Genomic DNA, 8,982 nt, shown 5'->3' with positions numbered 1-8,982 from the left:
TTGCATAGTGTTGAAGAGGGCATTTTAGAAAGGAGAGAAACCTATGAAAAATCGAGAGCATTAGGGAAAGCTCTGCAAAATTAAAAGCATTAGGGAAAGCTCTGTAAAATTGAGAGCAGTAGAGAAAGCTCTGCAAAATTGAGAGCATTAGAGAAAACTTTGCAAAATTGAGAGTTAGAGAAGACAAAGGGGAGAAGGTGCAGACAGATAGAAATCAAAAGGCACTCTATAGTGCCTTCCCATTCAGATTTCGAGGCCAATTCAGAAATTCTCAATTAGATGCCTAAACAGACACCCAGACAAGACAAAGAAGAAGGACAAGAAGACGGGAGGAGAGAAAAGGCAAAGGTAAAATGTGAAGGTCCCCTTCCTGTCTTGTTCAACCCATACGATAACTATGTGTGTGTGTGTGAATGAAGGTATATCTCCCCTCAGCTTTCAGGTTCATACTTGAACCTGAACTTAGGCTCAATAGGGATCAAACCCGAACCTCTGACCCGAATTCGACCTCGGGGTCGAATCCTTTTACCCAAACTAGAACCTCCAACCCAAATTCGAACTCAGATTCAAACTGCATTCAATACCCAAAGCCCACTCCTAAACTTTAAAACACCCGAGGCCCAAATGAGCTTTTAAACTTGAAGCCCAACCCTCATTTTAAAACCCAAGCCCAAAACCATTTTTAAACCCATGCCCATTTCACGTTAAAAGAAACAGATGAGGCCAGTTTTTAAAAAATTGACCCGGGGCCCAATTTAAAAATTTTGACCCAAGGCCCATTTTAAAAAGAAACTAACCCAAGGCCCGTTTTAAAAACCTAATCCAAACTCATTTTAAAAAGAAACTAACCCAAGCCCATTTAATTTCAAAATCCCTTAGGCCCAACAACCCTTTTAAAAATAAAAATAAAAAACTAAGCCCCTTCCTTTTATGGATTTTGTGAGATCGGGGTGGATTTTGTGTAATCCCTAGGATATTATGGTTATTTTTGGGGATGTATATATGTTTTTAGGAATACAGTAAAATTTTGGTATAGTATATAAGGTTGGGTAAATCATGGTTCCTGTTGCATAGTTGACATGCATGTATGGACAAGTATATCCCCAGTTTCCCTTTGGGTCCGGGTTGATTTTGCTTATGTTATTATGGTATCAGAGTTTTACTTATTATGAGATATATATATATATATATATATATATATATATAAATATATAAATAGCATAATTTATGGGGTGTTACATTAATGCTAAACCTAAATGCATAATTCATTTGAAATGTCTTCTTTTGTAAATATGCTTGAGTTTTACTGTTTATATTTTAAATTATACATATTGTTAGGGGGAGCCTTTTTAGGCTACACTCATTTTGCTCTTGTGCATTTGTCATCATCAAAAAGGGGAAGATTGTTGACTTTTTGAGTCCAATCCCTATTTTGATGCTGAAAAAGCACTCATAACTTATGTGTATTTTTAAGTATGTGAACAGGTATATAATTCAGGTCACACATAAGATCAAGTAAACATGTAAGCCAAGACAGGACTTAAAGCTCAATTTTGCATATTCCATGAATACAAAAGAGCAAAAGAGAAGAAGATGACATTTGATTTCATTTGTATTGCATTTTAGTTTTATATTCAGTTTGTAATAATGCATGCATCTACATGATATAAATTGCTAAGCTCAGACGACCTTATATTAACCTTAGGGACCTAACCTTTTAGGAAAAACCTTTTTCATAATTGCCTAAATCTCACAAAGGTTTTAAAATAATTCTAGGGTCAAAAATAGGGCCAAAATTTCATTTTTAACTAGGCCCGATCGACCAACCATTACTCGTTGTAAATGGGTCAACCGACTAACCATGTCTTAGGGGCAAAATTGCAATTTTAGTCAAGCTCGGGAGACCGGCCATAAAATGAACTCAAATTATCAGCCGACCGACCTTGTGTTTTGGCCTATTGTCTACACCTCGGCTGACCAACTCTTTAGGTCAAAATTGCCTTAGCCAACCGGACCTCAAGCTCGGAAAATCTGCCCTTTCCCATAGTCGACCGAACCTACGAAGGTTCAGAATCACCTTTTGGCCAGCCGACCGGCACTTCCCTAGGTCAACCAAACCCACATTTGAATTTCAAATTCTTGTGTGAGGTCAGCCGACTAACCAATCTCACAGTCGTCTAAACCTCTCGGGTTTCGATAATTTCCAGCACTAAAACGCAATTAATTTTTTATTAAACAATTTTAAAAACACCGAGCATGACCTCAAATGGTCAAAAATTCAGAAACTCTATAAATACCCTTTTCATTAGCAAAATTAGCAATTTTGATTATTTTCAAAATCCTCTCAAACTTTCTCTTAATCAAAGTTCCCCCACATTCACTTTTATTTCTAAAATCTTTTTGGGATTAAATTTTTTATACTCTCCAACTCTCTTTCCTTTTATTCATTTCAAAAATTTTGAATGAGAGCATTTTATTTGGGCATTTATTTATTTAGCACTTACTCTCACTTATACTCATATTTTTAGAAAATCATTTTGAGAGTAATCTATAAATTTCTCTTGGTTATTTTGTTGATAAATATTCTTTGAGAAAACTTTTATTGGTTATCTTCGAAAAACTTAAGCACATATTTTTCCATTCATGTTTTCTTGGGCTTGGAAAAGTCTTCTTGCATTTATGCTTTCATAAATAAATTTTTATTTTGCAGATATCATTTGAAAAACTGAAACCCCAGGTTCTCCTATTATTCTTTGAAAGATATTGTTGGAGAAAATCTTTATTAGGGTTAAATTTTTTAAGCATTTATTATATACATCATCTTTCAAAGATTGAAAATATTATTTTGAGGAAAACACCCTTACTTACTTGAGCTCAATTCATATCTTGTGTGAGTGCATTTTTTTTTGCTTAAACGTGTACATCTCTGTTTGTATTTAGAAACATGTATATGTACTAAAACATTTTTTATGTAACGGTTCGATTCAACCCCTAAATTGAACTGGGGAATCTCTATCCCGTAAAGGAAACCCGATTTGGTTCAGCCCGGTAAATTGAACTGGGAGTCTCCACCCTGTAAGGGAGACTAGTTGGGTTCAGTCTGGTAATTGAGTTGGGTTTTGGCACCACCCGTAAAGTGTGGCTGGGTTTTGGCTCTGCCCGGTAAGTGTAGTTGGGGTATTCCTCGCCCCGTAAGGAGAGGTTGTAAATGACTTCTGCTCCACCTGTTTAAGTGAGCAGGTTAGTGGAATCCTTTGAGGGTATGCCCAAGGCGGGGTGTAACATCCTCAAAATTTTCACCATTTTTTTTTTAATAATAATAAATTACTCCAAAACTTGCATGTAATGGGCATCCTTATGCAGTAGAAAAACATAAATCACATAACCATATATACATGTATATACAATACCAAAATTCAGTATTTTCAACCATAGCTACATAATACATCTCTCTCTCCAGTGCCAACTACCTAAAAATACAAACCCTACAGAAAACTTACCCTCTAAACTAGGGTAATCAATATACTCTCTATCCGCGAGCCTGCTCTGCTTGCCCAGCTGTCTCACTTGAAAAATGGTAATGTAATGGGGTGAGTGAACGCTCAGTAAGTGGAAATATGCTATTACTAGTGTGTGGCGATCGAGTCATAAAATTATAATAGTAGTATTTAAAATTGCATAATCTGGCAATTCTGTACAACACATGTATAATATCTTAAAACCTTTGTATCATCTGAACTTTCTATCATTCATAGTGCTACATCATACTATATATAATAAAAGTTGTAAAAATGTATACATATACATAACTGTGTTTTTTCCTTGGGACTCTGTATGTCATGATTTGACCCCTCCTGACAGGGTTGTGCGGCCCGTAGGCAGGACTTAACCTAGTCGGCCCGCCAGGTAAGTCACTATACTCTACACTACCTCAGCCCGGCCAAACTGCATACTCTCCTAGACGCGGGACTAGCTACTACCTCGTCAAACCGACCCCCTCAACCTAGCGAACTAGAGAGTTGCATACTCTCCAAGCACGGCTGAAGGTACCCACATACTATCTGAGATATATGGTTGCACTCTATCTATGTCGTCGACGAACGCAAAGCGTTCGTCGACTAAACTTGTTGCCTCCTTCTGTTTCTGTTTCTATTTTCCTCTCTTTTTAATATTTAAATATCATTATTTTTCGGGTCGTTACACGGGGACATAGACTGGTTTGGCCGAATTTCGATAACAAAGATCGTGTGTCTCTCTCTCTTTATCTCATTTACTTATTGCACTTTTATTTCCATATGTGTATGCTTGTTTATTCACTGCTTAATCTATTTGCATGCACACATTTAATTTAAATGGGATATGCTGCACTTATGTATGTTTACATTAATTGGTAAATCATCTTTACATACACACCTTTAAATTTAAATGAGATATGATGTGATGTTTGTATGCAAATATTTAATTTGTGAAGAATTTCATATGTACTTTAAATATCTCCATACTTCATTACTTGGGCGAATTGAGGATGCTTAGAAAGACTCTAAGTTGCGAAATACTGTTGTTATCTGATTTAACCCAGGAAAAAATTTTAAAATACCCAATTCATCCCCCCTTTGGGATCACACCAATTATATCACACTATTCGAACTCCTTCACCGGCGGAGAAGTCTTTACACAATAAGGGAACAAACCTTTAATGCTCACCAAGAGCTTTCACACGGGAACAAATCTCTTTGCGCACACTAATAGTTCAAACACGATTCACCAAGAACCCTTTGCAACAAGAAAATGAATTACAAAGACAATGCTCCTTGAATGTGCTGATATTTGATACAATAAGAACCTCACACTAATCTCTCAAGTAATAAATCAACGCAAGAGAAGAGAGCAAAAGAGATTTTGAGCACTTGAGATGATGAACTAAATGCAAAGTGCTTATAAATGATAGTCAAAAGATGTTAATCACTAAAATCATATTTAAACAAGCCTTTGGACTTGTATTTATAGGCAAAGGAGTGAATTAGTCGTTTTATGGTCGTTGGGTATTTAATATAAAAAACTATTTTGATAACTAGCTTTTTTTTTTTTTTTTTGTCCATTAGTGTTCTGTTTTCGACTCAAACTGTCGACGGTTTTGTTGAAACCTTCGATTATTTTCCCCTTCTTATCTATGAAAGTCTTCAACATGAAAGTTGTGGAATTTTTTCTTAACTTTCCGTACATACCAAGATTGCCTTTTTTGGAGTCTTCTAGCAAAAGTTATGCTCCAAATAATTAAAGGTGTTTAGGAAATTTGAGGGGTGCATAAATGAGGTTTTAAACCCAACTAGGACTAAGTTTTATAAAGATTATAACACTAATATGATTTAAAACTTGTCCCATATAAAAATACATTTGAGTAAAAGATATTTTTATAAAACTCTTTTTTTGACTTTGAAAACTCATAAGTACTGAACTTATGATTTGGTGATATCCTATATACTCTTATGTCCTAGTATGCATATGCAATTTGCTCAACTCTTGCTCAATAAACACATATGAAACAGAAGTACAAGAGTTACAGCAAATACTACCTCAAACACTCTCCATTACATATGTTTCTACATTAGCTTCTATTGGTATGTGCCTAAGCTCTTCCGATGAGTGTCCCCTTAATCTTTGCTTATTTGATTGTCCTTTCGATCTTTGCCCATAAGAATGTTTGCTTGATCTTTGCACAAAACTCGTATCTGTGTGATTTCGCCTCTTATACTTGTCACAACTTAGTATGCAAAGATTAGTTTAATTAAGAACCACTAATGGGTTGTTATCATCCAAATACGACAATTAGGATCATGTAGCCACTTAGACTAACATATATATTTTCTCTTTTTCTCTTTTTCTTTCCTCCGCTCATTCTCTCTTCTTCCCACTGTTTCTTTCTTCCTTACCTTTCTTCAAACCTCTCTCTCTACTCCTCTCTCGCTCTCCTCCTTTCTTCTCTTCGAACGTATCTCTTTCTCCTCACTATTTTACCTTTTTCTCTCTCCTCTCTCTTACACTCTCACTCTATTTTACCTCTCTCTCTCTCTCCTCTTTATTTTGATTTGTTTCTCACAGATTTCTCTCATCTCACTCTCATTTCTCTCTTTCCTAATTTATTTCTATCAATTTTGACCTCTTTCTGATTTTACTCTCTTTATGTTGCACGTTGAAACATGGATCTATGAAAAAGTTTTGAACTCTCCACCAAAATCCCTCCAATCAAATTTTTGCAGATAAGTTTTCTCTCACAAAATCTTCATATTTTATTTGTTTTATCTAAGATTGTTGTGAAGATTGACTAGTTGTTTGAGTATTTTTCTTGGAATCCAAATAGAATTAAGGCTGATTGATCTCGAACTAGAATTATGGTTGGATGTGAATTTGGTGATTGGGTGTGGTTAACTTAAGCTAGGTCAAAGGGTTTTTTTGAGTTTAGACTAAGTTGGGATTAGTCTATTGAGCTAAGGTGATCAAGCTTAGTGAAATTGGGCCATACCGTTTTGGCTAACTGAGCCTAATTGGGCCTTGAGGTATGAATTTTAATTTCTAGTTTATGTTTGGGCTGAACTAACTCTAAACCCAATTGGGTCTGATCTAGGTAAATTAAAATGGGCCTTGGATCTTAAATGCAATTGGGCTTGGTCAGTTGGGAACCTGGGCTTATTAGGACTTGGGCTTCTACTAAGTTAAGTAAAATGAAGCAGTTAATTGGGTTGAGCACAATAGGACTTAATTTGAGAATGGGCTAATCTGGTAAATAGGTTTGACTTGGGCTAGTACAAGGCACTTGAGTCAATGGTCAATGGATGTCAAAGTTAACTTGGGTTATGGCTCTTCAAGTCAAGGTTATTTGGATTTGATTTTTTTTTTTTTACCCGGACTTGGTATTAGGGATTGCCACAGAATTTTTATTCATTTAAAAAAAAAATCAATTTGAATTTATGCTTTTGAGGATTATTGATTCCCTTGGATTTTTAATTTACTAAATCTGATCAATCAATTGATTTTAAATTGATCAATCAAACTTAAAACTAATTTGTTGATTAAATTAAACTAACCAATCAATTATAATTGTTCAATCAAATTTAAACTAATTTGCCTTTTTTTTTTAATTTGTTAATTGAAACTCTCTTGTGTGTATGTGTGTGCAGGTGCAAGCATGAAGAGGCTGGTCCACTTGATTTGTTTTTCACTTTATTTTTATTTTTTTATTCTATTTTTTCTATTATCCATGTATTTAGTTTTTATTTATTTATTTTTCATATATTTTCCCATTTTCATTATATTAATGAATGTTCACAAAACCCTATATAAATTTGAAATTAAACAAGGAAAAAGATCAAAAAAGGCACTAAAATTAAATCTAACCCAAATTCTCTTATATAAAGCCCCAGACAAAATGGGGTGTCTGCAAACCGAACCGAACCAAAATTCTATATAACCGAACTCAAAACCGATTGAACTAAATCATTCGAAGCCAACCACCATCAATAACCCTATCAATGATCATGGTCACAACTATGTCCATCCCTAACCATATCGATTAAAGCATGTTAACTATAAATACAAATAGATGTGTGCTTTATGTGGTGCTTTTATCCATACTAAATAATAGGCACATGGTCATAATTTTTGCATTGGTCAGTGTAAATGTGGACTAACTAATTGGACTATTATTTGGAGAGACCACAAAAATGGAGGGGATATTTGATATCTACTAAATTGAATTAATGAAAACTAAATAATTGTGAAACGACTATTTAAAAAAAATAAGAAAAATGATGCTTTAACTAAGTTATTAGATGGATAACTAATGAAAAATACATTGAGAGAAATAGGACTTAAAGCTAATTGGATGAGCTAAGATAATCATTATTGCTTAAGTAGGAATTACTTATAGATCATGTCGTTCATTGTTTTTGGCTTTACTTGTTGTCTATTGGCTTCTTTTTTATAAGTTTTCCCAATATATTGGATTGTCTTATACGGACAAGGAGTGACCATTGACATTATGGGCGACTACGCTTATAACATCAAGCACTAATGGAAAGGGCTCCCTTTACAATATTCCTTAAACGTGAATAACTTTATTTATCTATGCAAAGTTGTAGAATTGAATCGTAATAATTCAACTCTACTCAGACAAGATAATCATAATTAAAGTAAGGAATATTTATAATACTTTGAAAAGTGCAAGTATGTCAATACTTGCAGTACAAATATAATAATAAACTTAAACATAAATTAAATATAAGCATTACTTACAATAGATTAGACACATATTTCACTTTCTTTAAAGAGATTCAAGTCATATTGATTTTTAGCTTAACTCAATAACTAATGCAGCAGAATTCCTCAACTTATCTCCCTTACGATATAATAGTATGGTTTGACTCGTACAATTCTCTCGATCATGTAGGAATCAAACTTTTTATGTCACTATTTTGGAGTTTATTTTGAACTATAAAGTAACTTATTTAAGTTGCACACTTTGTTTTATGAGCCAAGCTCTATATAGCTTTTAGGTTGATCTATATAAATATTTTCATCTAAGTCCTTATGCAAAGAATAATGTTTACATCCATTTGATAAATTTGTAGATTATAAATTGCAGAAATTGCAATTAGTATTCTAATGGGAAACCAAAGAAAAGGTATAAAAAATATTTAGGTATTCTTTGTGTTGACCCCATGATTCATATCCTGGTTTTGATAATGACAAATACTCATGTATTTAATGGATATCTAGTTCATGTGTAGGTCTATATTAGCAGATATATTGATGGCACGTGAAAGCTTAAAGTTGGAAGACCCAATACATGTTGTACTCTATTTCATTATCATTTAAAAGGTCTGTAATAGTAAATAGGGTTTTGATTGTAATAATTGCATGCAACACCTGCATGATCTAATAGAAAAGCTCATAAGGCAAATGACCTTAGAAAGACCTTAGAGATTA

This window comes from Malania oleifera, chromosome 1, assembly GCF_029873635.1.
Source record: "Malania oleifera isolate guangnan ecotype guangnan chromosome 1, ASM2987363v1, whole genome shotgun sequence".
Taxonomy (NCBI): Eukaryota; Viridiplantae; Streptophyta; class Magnoliopsida; order Santalales; family Ximeniaceae; genus Malania; species Malania oleifera.
This window is presented reverse-complemented; position numbering follows the sequence as displayed.